The sequence below is a fragment of the Peromyscus californicus genome, unplaced genomic scaffold (assembly GCF_007827085.1).
Source record: "Peromyscus californicus insignis strain IS unplaced genomic scaffold, ASM782708v3 Scaffold_12__1_contigs__length_115047231, whole genome shotgun sequence".
Classification (NCBI taxonomy): Eukaryota; Metazoa; Chordata; class Mammalia; order Rodentia; family Cricetidae; genus Peromyscus; species Peromyscus californicus.
Window position 1 is genome coordinate 1,207,254 of NW_026294413.1, and position 12,323 is coordinate 1,219,576.

The 12,323-nt window shown below is 37.7% G+C and overlaps 1 protein-coding gene across 6 annotated transcripts in view; it reads left to right on the plus strand.

Annotated features, from left to right (window-relative positions):
* Nalcn (sodium leak channel, non-selective) overlaps positions 1-12,323 on the plus strand; it is a 316,074-nt gene that overhangs the window by 86,101 nt on the left and 217,650 nt on the right. The gene's annotated exons all lie outside the window — the stretch shown is intronic.

Below are 12,323 nucleotides of genomic sequence, written 5' to 3' on the forward strand. Positions count from 1 at the left end.
GAAAAGGCTTGCTGTTTTTAGGTTTTAAATCTTAAAAGTTGATGAAAATTCAGAGGATAACTGAAATCTCCTCAATTGTCTTGTTAGTAATCAAAAGAACACAGAAAGAATAGTTGACAGGTAAATGTTCCCTCAGAACAAACACTAAGTAACTGATCAAAATGCACAAAGAGGAATTTCCTCTCTCTCCCTTTGCCTCTCATTGGCCTGGACTGTCTACTTTTAAAAGCAGAATTTTGCTTTCCCAAAATGTACCAGACAGAAATTTTTTCAAATTCCTTAAAACCAAGCCAGGAAAAGTTCTGACATTTCAGGCATGCATGGCAGAGTGAGACAGGCATGTCTGTGGTAGCAAGCATGAATCACTGCAACACAGCTGCAGGCTTGTTTTCCTGGTCCAACTGAAAGATATAGTTCAGCTTCATTAAGCCACAGTCACCTAGTTTTATAAGAGACTGGTGAGAATGAACTTCCAGGGTGTTGATACAGTATCAAAGCATAAAAAGCACCTACATTTTATAGGATGGTTCTTCTCTTGGTGTCCTTCAGAAAGTACGAGGAAACTCGGACTCACTGCCAGGAATTATCCTGGTTTGATACCATTAATGAAACTCAGACTACTATTGGTCTTCTATTGGTCTACTATTGGTTGATTATTTTCATATATATACACACATCTGTAAAGACTCAAGACAAAAACTGAGGTGATTTTCTGGCTATGAAGTTCAAGCAAGGATGGCCCCAAACAAGCTGCTTCCTAGAAATTGTAAATGTCTTATGGAAGACCTTTCCCACAATGTGCACAGAAAAGATAAAATATTCCTGTGTCCTTTTAAACTTTACTAATTTGTGCTGGGTATTTACTATGTGCCCATAGAGCAGTAGCAAACACTTCCAAATTTGAGAGAATTAGGACATACACCTGTCACATTAGGAACTTATTTGTAATTGCTAAATACCCATCATTATTAAGAGAACAGGAAACAAACATGATGAACAAACAATAGGTTTACACAAACATTTGGATCCATTTCCTCAGAAAGAGATGAAAGCTGAGGTGCTCTCCTTGCTAATTTTATTGAATGAATTTGTTATGTGGGTTTGTTAAAACCCCTCTGTGAGTACATCAGAAATTAATATTAGTAATCTTTCTCTTTAAATCACTACAAAAATTTTCTTGTATTTTTAAATAGTGGTTGTTACAGCTTAAGCAACTTATTTAAAACTGATTTGTAAGGCACACGCACACACACATTACAAAAGACGTGGAAATAGCCTACATTGATTGATGAAGAAGAATAATGACCTATACCTGCTGAATAACTAATTAAATAAAAGATTGTTAAAGGTTTAAGTAAATGCTTCATCTGTCGGACACATTTTTCTCTGTGTTGGACTTAACTAGCATTTCCAAGAGTGGTTTTTATGATATTCTATTGTCTTTTTGAGCAGTAATAACAAGTTCATGCCATCTCATTAGCCGTTCTGCAAATACTTGATGGTTGTTCGGGGTCCCCAGTCCAAACACTTGATAAGAAGATAGAATTGCTGGCCAGATTGTTTCTGGTGTGGTACAACAGTCTTGCTAACATGCCTAATTAAAGCATAGAAAGACACTTCATTCTAAGAAAAAGAGGTAAGACCACAGTTGCCCAGAGCTCTTCGGCTCAGATTTTATTTGCTGTGATATAATATAAGAGGTACTTGAACCAAATTCTGTGAATGAGTTGTCTTCATTCTCTTTCACTCCTGTTACCTCTCACTAATTGTTTTTTGTACAGTGTTGCCAAACAGTTAGTTTAAAAAATCTGGAAGAAACACAAATAGATGTCGAGGTACACAGAATAAAAGTTATTGGTGGAGAGAAACAACAAATGGCTCTCTAAAGCTTCTAACTCTGCATCTTGGGGTCAGCCAGTAGAATTTTACCACAGTTCAGTCTTGGTGCTACTGAGGTCTTTTTCAATTCCTGTGTTGTTGCTATTCTTAGCATTGGGCCAAGCTGACTAGACTAAACGTAAGCAGACTTTACACACTTTTTTAAAAGTATTCATTTTAATCAAAGGTGTTCAAATATCTGGTCCTAATTTTTGAGTTGCAATGAAATTCTTACATTGTAACGATCAAGCCCTGGCTTCTTTGTCTGGGTTTCTTTTAACTAGTTCCTAATAAATCTTTCAAAAATTGGTGGCAAAGCTAAAGTATTTCAAGTAATTGTCCTGCTTGATCTTTGAGAAAACATAGAAGTTTCTAATTAATAGTGATTTGGTGCTGTAGTGGTAGCAAGCAAGTATCAAGATTGCCATGGAGAATCTAAGAGAATTCCAAGGCCAGCATGGTGACCTGGTTAATCCAACATTATATAAATATGAAATCATGGACACTTGGAGTGTTAGAAAAGGGAAAAGAACTTGAGTTGTGGTAAGTGTGGGTTCATTAAGTCAAATAGTGGAAAACAAGTCCCAAGAAGCCCTTTTGATCTGAAGCCACTGCTCCTCAAAGGCAAACAGAAGGGTGCCTAGAAGTACTACTCTCTCTGTACCCCAAGGAAACTCTCCATCTACCTGGAAAGTACCCAGGCACTGAAAGCAGAAAGTATTTGCATTGGCATATGGCTTTGACATCTCTGGAATGGTGTTAATTTAATACCCAAACTCCCCTGCCAATGTCAGCATCCACCCATGTCAACACTTCTTTTCCATGTGTGAATAAAACCACTAAAGATCTCATTCCTTTCTAAAGAGATTTTCTATTCATAATGGGGAAGTCTTGTCAGTTTCTAAGTCTAAAGCAATATCTTCCAACTAATAAATTTTATTAACTACAAGATTTTTAACTTAGAAAGTATATGTAAACATATACACTCATTTTTCTATATAGTCTGATTTTATTGCAAAATTTTAGTGCTGTAGACTGAAAGGTTTCAGATGACTTATTTATTTCAACAGTGAGACACAGCTGTGCCATCATCAAAAAACTAAGTATAACTCAGAAACACTAGATTTATATTTTAAAGACTGATTGATTTTATGTGTATGTTCCTGAGTGTACATATGTGTACTACTTGAGTGCAGGTATCCACAAAGGCCAGAAGAGGATGTTGGACATCTAGAACTAGAGTTACAGATAGTTGTGAGCCATCATGTTGGTGCTTGGAACCAATCCCAGGTACTCGCGAGGAGCAGCAAGTGCTCCTAACTACTGAGCCATATCGCTACCCCCCCTCTCTGTATATTTTTAAGTGTCTAGGATAAACTAAATTCTTTTGTGTTTGTTACACAATCAGGAGTAATAGATTTTAAAAGTATCTTGTTTTGCTTCAGCTTGCTTTGCTGTTTTGATGGCTAAGTGACAATTTCTAAGCTGAGTGCATAGTACTTGGTAGTTGAGTATGTAGAACAGTTGTGTTAATGATAATTATCATTATGAGGTTATGTAAGTCTATTATAGGTTACATCACAGGGAAAATACTTGAGTTAGTCAAGTTAAACATGATTTCAAGAAATAGAACACATTGTTCATGAAGGTTTCCTTTGTTAGGATAAATCATTCATTACAAAAAAATTCAAAAGGTGACATCATTTCAAATAATCTAATTTTAGCTGATACATTGTTCAATAAATTTATGCAATTTAGTATGGCTCGTCTTGATAATACCCTGCATTAACATTCTCATTTCCTGAAAGTAAATACAGCCAGCATTAGTTAGAAAGCTTTATTATATTTAGTAAAGATGCCAGCCTTAAGAATACACATCTTGCCCTCAAGGCATGATAGTATGTGTCAATAATCTGAGCACTCAGGCAAGAGGATAAGGAATTTGAGGCAAGCCTGGACTGTAGGAGACACTATCTCAAAAACAACAAAAATCAAGCAAACAAAAGAGAATAGACACCTCTCTCTCTCTTTTACAATTGTCTCACGATAGGAGGATTTACCATCACCAGGGATCCTATTAACCTGAGTATGTACTGTGAATTCATGTGAGGAAATAAATGTTGAAGTCTGGGAGATGGTGGCCAAGCTTAAGTTCAGATCCCCAGAACCTCAGTTAATGCTGGTCATGGCAGTGTGTGTGTCTGCAACCCCAGTGCTGGAGGCAGGCAGAGACAGGTGGGCTCCAGAGATCACTGACTAGCTAGTCTGGTCAATCAATGAGTACCAAGTTCAGACTTAAAGAATAAGGTAGAGAGGGGAAAAATATAAGAATATTACCAGATCCGCCGGGCGGTGGTGGCGCACGCCTTTAATCCCAGCACTCGGGAGGCAGAGCCAGGCGGATCTCTGTGAGTTCGAGGCCAGCCTGGGCTACCAAGTGAGTCCCAGGAAAAGGCGCAAAGCTACACAGAGAAACCCTGACTCGAAAAACCAAAAAAAAAAAAAAAAAAAAAAAAAAAAAAAAAAAAAAAAAAAAAAAAAAGAATATTACCAGATCCATATCTAGCATACACACAACCATGCAAAGATGCATGAACCTCCACATAAACATATGTACATACATGCATATGTTATCATCAACAACAATAACACACACACAACAAATATTGAATTGAGGAGGGGACAGTTTGCTAGGGGAAAAACAACATGATAGAAAGTAATCCATACCATGACCACTGGCCTTAAATGTTATTTAAGTCTGTGGCTGAATCTGGATGAGTGAATTGACATCACACCCAGGCAGATGACTAGAGGATAGGACACTGAAAAGTCACCAAACTAAAAAAATAAATTCAAGTATAGATTTTTAAAACCAAGTGGCCTTGAGTTCCAAGTTATAATCCGGTTAAAGTGGAATTAGGGAAGCAGCCACTTTGCTACACATCTGTTTGTGGCTGTTTGGGTTATGTAAAGAGCAGCATGCCCCTGTGCTGAGGGCTGTTAATCAGGATGCTGTTCATGCTCCCAAGAATGTGGGTTCAGAGTTAGTGTATTCTGTGTTTGTCCATGAAAATATCAATGCATCATATTGAGTCAAAGAAAAAAACAGCATTAGTATAATTGAGTTATATAAATATTTATGCTACTTATATTATTCAAATAACAGAAATTTTATTCTAAATTTTTAATTAAATCACCCCCCAATGTTGGAGATCAAATCCAGGGCCTTGTGTATCCTGCACAAACTTTCTTTTACTGAACTACATCTTGAGTAAAATATGTGAACAATCATTATTAAATTACAAGAGCTGGGCTGGTAAGATAACTTAGTGGGTGAAGGTGCTTGCTAACAAGCCTAACAACCTGAGTTTAGTCCCCAAGACACATGTGGGTAGAGGAAGAGAAAAATAACTTATGTAGGTTTTCCTCTGACCTCGACTTGTGTGCTGTGATATGTACACACACACACTCACACACACACACACACACACACACACACACACACACACACACACACACACACTAAATAAAATGTAATAATGATAATTAATTGCAAGAACTTAAAAATCATTTTCTCCTAGTTTTTTTTTAATAAATGATCATGTATTGAGATATTTTTGGTTATAATCTTGAGGTTGGGTATTGCTGAAACCTAGTGGGTAAGAGATCAAAGATGACATACTTCACTTACTCCGCAATGCTTAGGTCAGGCCTGCTCAGAGAGCATCATCCTTTCCCAAAGCCTCTCACACTAAAGCTGAAGAGCTCTGCATTAGAGAACCAAACAAAATGATCCATGGCCCTCCTTTCATGAATGTTGTTAATTCCCATAGACACCTTGTGGAATTAGATCTAAGTCCAAGCTTACAGTAGAACTTACCTTCTATACGGCTTTGATAAGTGCTCCTTCAAATTATTTTGTCTATTGATTCTATAGTTTAATGGAAACCTTGCTCTATTGAACCATTCTGGAATTTAACAATAGAAATTCCTTGGAGAATGAAACAGGTCTTATTTATACATATAAATGTATCAAAGGGAATGAAAGCCAGACCAAGCCTGGCTTACCCTATCTTGAACAGAACAAAAATGTTCAAATGTCAGGGGCTTTACCTATACTCTCTAATCTGATCACATTTAAAGATTTATTTAGTCCTTGAAGATGCAGTTGAGAAAATAACCATGTATTTGAAGGCCAGGACTGAGATTTATCTATGCTTCTTTTTCTTGTCTATGGATTTCAAGCAGCTTATGAAGGGGCTGATCCATCTATGGGCAGTGAGAAGGGAAGGTGTAATGGTTGTTTCTCATTTCCAACTAAGGAGTTTGCTGAAACCCTGAATTCCAAGACTCAAAGTCAATCAGCTCATCTATGAAAATGGTAAGAACAGGAGGAGAAGACAGAACAAACACAAACAAATAAAAACAGTTTAGAAAAGTTTTAGGGAAGCTGATGCTTGAAGGACAAGAATGTTTTCATTTCCCCCCCCCCCCCCGACCCCAACTTTCTCCTCTACAGAGATGAACTTCTCCTCACAGATGGGAAGGGACATACAGTCAGATCTATTTCATGGAATGTAGATTAGAAGGGTCAAAAACCAAAGAGAAAAACAAGTACCCACAGTACCCTGACCTAGTGACTGAAGGGTGAGTCACAGGCAGAGCTGAGGGGGTGGATTCTCCAGATGTCCATAGTTTGCTGTGCTTCCCCAAGCTGACAGGAGATTTCTAACTGACACACAGTGGAATAGGGTATTGCCTGACCAAAGACTGGGTGGGCTGCAGCAGGATGTGGCATGCCATTGGAGGAGTTAAGACTTGGTAAGTGAGTGTCTAAATGCTGAGAAGCTAACACATATGGCTGAAAATGAGATCTGTTGGCTCCTCTAGGAAATCTGTGAAGGTGAAAGTAATTATGCAGACCAAGACTTCATTGTGTTATCTCAAGTTTTTCTCAACTCCAATTTCCCACATTCCTTCAATAGCATAATAGATAAAGCGGCTTCATCTGGTTGGACTTGGTGAGTGTTCCTTTGGCAACAACATAGTGGAGGGAGCTCTTCTGAGAGAGAAAGCTCATGTGATGAGGCAGACAGCTGGAGAAATACAGGAGTCAGAAGTGCTCTTTATGAAAATCAGTATACTGAAAATGAACAGAGTCCCTTGAGAACTACTTTAATCCCTTCTGAGGGTCTCAAAGGCCTAGTTACCATGCATTGACCCTGACTTCTTAAAGATTCCTCCTCTTCTTAATAAAGTACATTGAGGACCAAGGTTCCAGAGCATGAACCTTTAGAGTAGAAACAATATTAAAAACCATGCTTTCCACTATAGAACAAAACCACAGATACTTTGTGTCTGAATATGTTTTAGTGGTGGCCCCAGGGCATGTAGTTTTTTGTTTGCTTGTTTGTTTGCTTGCTTTTGTTTTGTTTATTAGTCATTACCACAATTTTGTATGTATCTCATTTAAAAATGACTTAATGTGCTTTTGTATCTCATAGTTATGAAAAACAAAGAGGAATATTCCCCAAACACAGTTTCTTACCCTTTTTTCATGAAGAAAAGAATCAGTAGAAGTAGGCTGGGGTAGGAAGATGGTTCAATTGCTAAGACTACTTGCTATAAAAGCAAGAGGACATGAGTTCAAATCCTCAGCACCAATGTAAAAGCAGGTGTAGTCTAGCATGCCTATGATTCCAGTGTTGTGGGTCAGAGACAACTGGATCCCCAGAGTTCCTTTGCCAGACAGCCTAGTCAAAGAGGCAAGATTCCAATTCAGTTAAAGACCATATGTCTCAAAAAATCAGGCAGTGTGATGATAGCTGAAGAAACCAGGCATCTTCATCTGGCCTCTGTTTGAGTGTACAATGGTGCACACATATACCACCCAAACACAAAACACACGTGCACACACACACACACACACACGAATAAATAATACATAAAAATAAATAATTAAGACAGGAAAGCAACACATACAATCCTAAAGATAATCAAAGCAGATGGAAATATACCTGTATTCAGGCTATAAAAACATGCTGTACTAAATCCTAATGCAGAGATCCTCTACAGAAAGTTCCAAGGTCACTATTTACCATCTACATGGAGACTTGGGTTCTTTTACGATAAACTCAAAGCATAGGTGGAAGAAATCAAAAGAGAGGGAATGGAATTAGAGATGATCAGCCAAGGGTGATTAATGTAATTTTGTTTCTTATACAACCTTAATATGTGCCTGAAGGATTTGGAATACCAGAGTGTTTTTGGAACATGCTTTATTATTTCCACAATAGAACGCATTATATTCCCAGATACTATCATAGAAACATTATTCATTTAACAAAAATGTGGCTGTTTTAGCAAGAAATTATACTTTCATAATGAAAATTGACCAAAAATACCATGAAGCATATCTAAATAAAATACTTTCTAAGTATCAATGTTTCCCCATGTTTCCTCTTTTTGTGGAGCATGGGCTTTGAAGATTATGGGCTTTGAAGATTATGTATGTATGTATGTATGCACATATTTTAAATTATATTTGAAGATCAGGTAGTACACTTACTATAAGATCATTCCATTTGCTTCTAAATTATCTGTGAAATAATCACATTAAGCAAGAACTGATTTTTCTTTCAGAAAGCAAATATTTGAGAAGTGTTTTTATATCTCTTAAGATCTACGTGATCAAGAGGCTGTGGAGATAGCTCCGTCAGTAAAGTGCATGAGGCATAGGCACAAGGACCTGAGTTTCATACCCAGATCCCATGAAAAAAGTCAGGCATGGTAGTCCTGGGAGGTAGAGACAAACTGATCTCTTGGGCTCACTGGCCAACCAGCCTAGCATACAGAGGAGACCTGGTCCAGTGAGGGGCTGTCTCAAAAAAATAAATAAATAAACAAACAAAACCACAAGAATCAAGGAGGATGGCTACTGGGAAACAGCCCTCAGGCTTGACCTCCGGCCTCCATAGGCATGCATATATGTGTAAACACAAATACAATGTACACACACATACACAATCACAGACAATACGATCATTGTTTAACTTATTGATATTTCTTCAGTACTTCTTAGTGCCCAGAACAGAAACAAATGAATTTTAAGATCAAGGTGGTCATAGTAGTGAGCTGACAGAATTTATGTCTCTTTGGGAGTTATGGGGACTGTCACCTTATGTTCCTTGGAGGCAAAGTGGCTGAGTCCCCTGGATAGCTGAAGAGGAGATTGATGAGAAGCCATAGGCAAGCAACTTGGGACAGATAGACAGCAGAACACAGAGGCCCCAGTGAACAGGAATAGCCTCCTTGCCCCAGGGCCAGTACTAGCCATGGAAAATGAGTCCATGCATTTCACTTGTATCTACTTTAAATCCTAGTCAACCCTTTGAAAACCTTTTCAGAAGTGTTTTTCTTTCCTGTGTTTTGCAAAGCCAGATGCAGGAGGGTAAGGAGAAGTGTTGCACTTTCTCGCCTTTGACCCCACAACCTGATGTGGCATCCTCAAAGCCATCTGACCTGGTGAAGTTTACATGTAGCTGGAAACATTTCTTTAAGCAGTCACCATGGTCCTGCAGTCGTTTTGTGATATTTTCAGTTTTCTATTTTATCAACACACCTGCTTTTTGAACTGCACTGAGGGTTATTACTGACTCCAGCTTTTCCCTTTGCTGAATGAGGAAAAGTGGAGGGAAAGCATCAAGATTACATGTTGCAAATACTATTTTTCCCTTAATTCCAAATGGCATCTTCACTGTAGATGTAATACAGATAGACTTGAGCAGAGAGATTGAGGAGTTAATCTTACATTGACAATCCCCATTTTAACGGAAAATGCACTGTAGGTGAAGCTGTTACACTTTAATAGTGGCTCATAATGGATTTCCATAGCCATTTTTCTGTTTCCCTTCAATAGCCAGAAGAAATAAGGGGATATAAATTGTTTGTATTAAAATTGTCTTTTGTATTAAGTCTACATGGGTAAAAGTGCTACACGTGTTCAGAACATGCACCGGCAGTGTAGTTACTGTTTTCTGCTGGCATTTTGTTGCTTGTCTGTGCTGCTCAGGTCTCAGCCTTGTATGTGTGTGTGTGTGTGTGTGTGTGTGTGTGTGTGTGTGTGTGTGTGTGTGAAAGTCATCTTGTACAAGTTCTTTGATATATTATAAACTTATCCATTATCATCCATAAAAGAATAGACTTTGTTCAAATAAAGATAGCAATAGAAAACAATTTATTCTTCCAGTCTAATCTCAAGCAAGAAAAAAATAGAACATGACATTAGAAAAAAAAGTTTCAGGTGTGTGACCTGATAAGTGAGTTCAAATTCTGGTCCTATCACTGTTTCAGCTCAAGATATTTGATAACTAACAATCTTCAGTTTCCTTCTCTCCAAAAGGTAGTTAATAGTTGATAATATTTGACCTTGTCACTATTTCCCCATATCTCTACCTAAAAACACAGAGAATTCCTTAGCTAAATGCCAACTATTATGGCAATAACTTACCAAAGTAAAAATAAAAGTCTTAAAATAGAAGCTTGTATACCTCATATTCTTAATTGTACATGGAAGCTACAAAGTCAGTCTCACAGAAGTAGACAATAGAATAACCTCTAAAGGTTGTTGGGCAGTAACAGATGTGTGCAGCCCACTAGAAGTAACTTCTAATGTTCAATGGCATACTGATAACTATGGCTGAAAACAAGAGTGTGTTTGTATGTGTGTGTGTGTGTGTGTGTGTGTGTGTGTGTGTGTGTGTGTGTGTGTAATGTAATAACGATACATAACACAATCCACATGTGGAGATCAAAGGACAACACTTGGGAGGCAGTTTTCTCCTTCCACCTTGTTTTGAGACAGGGACTCTCTTGTTTCTGTCAATGAACTAAGGTTGACTGGTCCCTGAGCTTCTGGGCAGTTCTCCTGTCTCTTCCTACCACCTCAAAACAAGAGTTCCAGTATTACAGATGCCACCATTGTATCAGACTTTTCCACACTGGTTCCAGGAATGGGACCCAGATCATCAGGTTTCTGCCTCTAGCATCCTTATCAGCTGAGCCATCTCCCCAGTCAATGGTTAATTTTTCTCTCTCAAATAGATAAAAGAAAGGTCAATGCTAATTACTTTCACTTTATATTACATGTATGTATTAAAATACTGTACCATACCCCATAAATATGCAAGCCAATTATATATGTTAAACATAAATCTAAAAAACTGCACTTAAAAATAGAGGCACCACATAAAGCAAGTTGCATTCTGCACAAAAGAAATCTACATAAAGTGATTTTGTAGTAAAAATTCACCAAATAAGACTGTTTTCCTTCTCTCTGCTTTTCTTTCATGCCTCTGTTTCTCACTGTCTGCATTTTCAGGGATTTTCCATCATATTTCCATTTGTACAATGTAAATAGATACATTGGCTCTGAATGCTTTTGTGTTCCTTCATGGTCACCCTTCTTCCTCCAAAAACAGACATGATGAGGCCCATCAGACTCTTCCAAGCCTTCTTAGTGTGGTCATTCAGACACATAAATATCATCATTGAATTGCTTCTTATGATTAGAATGTTCATTGGTGGATATTGGTTATATTTCATAATAATTTAAGTCCTTCATGGTGATTGAACTTACTGGAGCCATATATCTATCAGTGTTATGAACAATACACATCACATTTTATAAATAGCTTTAAGTACATAGCAGATTTTATGTTTTCTTACAATGCATTATTGAACTGGGTGTTTCTATTCTATATGATGGTGGTGACTGAAATGTGTTGAGAACTCATCATATATCATTGTCAAGGTCTTACAGAAATTGCCAGTTAAACCTCACCACAGCAGGAGATGTGTACACAAAGGTCGTTGAGTTAAAGGAATGGTTTTGTCAATTAAATATCTAGAAACTTCTTCCAAAGTGACTGTGTTAATTCGTATTCTCCAAAATATCATTATGAATCCTTGAATAAGTCTTTTAATATCAATATGCTTTACTCTCCGTAAAACATCTCATTGTGTTGACAGGACAAAATATGTCTTTTCCCGTTCAGTATCTCAGGTTCTCTTAAACTGGGTGTTCTATAGCTAGCCAGATATTTTAAACTTCATTGTCATTACCAGGAGAGTGTTCAATGAGATGCTAGTTCCTAATAAAGCAAAGCATTAGAGGACAATTTATAGTCCCACACCTAAGTGTCATGAAGCTTGAGGTGAGTTCTACCAAGTTAATTTCCAGGGCCTGAAGTAGTTAAGTTCCCCAGTGAGAAAATGACTCCAAATTCAACCAAATTCTCAGACTTACTCCATTTTGGTTAAAGGTGGAGCACCTTCAAAGTGCCAAGTCCCAAGTACTGAGTCTCTGTGCTGCACAATTTTTGTAGTGTTCCTCTACCTATTTTCAATGTTTCAATGTTTATTTTATTTTCCCTGTGCCAAATGCC